The 307-nt window shown below is 67.8% G+C and overlaps 1 protein-coding gene and 1 long non-coding RNA gene across 2 annotated transcripts in view; both read left to right on the forward strand.

The window, feature by feature from the left end:
• Nucleotides 1–307, forward strand: part of ADARB1 (adenosine deaminase, RNA specific B1) — a 35,968-nt gene that overhangs the window by 30,247 nt on the left and 5,414 nt on the right. The window lies entirely within an intron of this gene.
• Nucleotides 1–307, forward strand: part of LOC111731900 — a 3,504-nt gene that overhangs the window by 1,846 nt on the left and 1,351 nt on the right. The window lies entirely within an intron of this gene.

A 307-nucleotide genomic window follows, 5' to 3' on the forward strand; every position in this document is an offset into this window, starting at 1 on the left:
TGGGAGACGCTGTCAGCCCTAACTGGCGCCTGCAGCCTGAGGAGACAGGGCCGCTCTGCTGAGGGGACCTTCTGGGCACCGAGGTGCCTGGGTGCACACGTCTCAGCCCCAAGCTGGCCCTACAGTGCGGCCTCCAGCCATTGGGCCCCATGGCCCCGTGACCCTCCGCGGCCTCTGCCCGAGGCCCACCCAGCCCCCCCCAGGGCCCACCCCCTTGTCTCTTTGGCAGCTAAGTTGGTCTCTTCCTGAAGGTCGGGACATCCCCCAGCGTCCACCCAGGTGTGTGGCTAGTTTCCTTCTCCCGCCT

Source organism: Pteropus vampyrus, unplaced genomic scaffold (assembly GCF_000151845.1).
Source record: "Pteropus vampyrus isolate Shadow unplaced genomic scaffold, Pvam_2.0 Scaffold406, whole genome shotgun sequence".
NCBI lineage: Eukaryota > Metazoa > Chordata > Mammalia > Chiroptera > Pteropodidae > Pteropus > Pteropus vampyrus.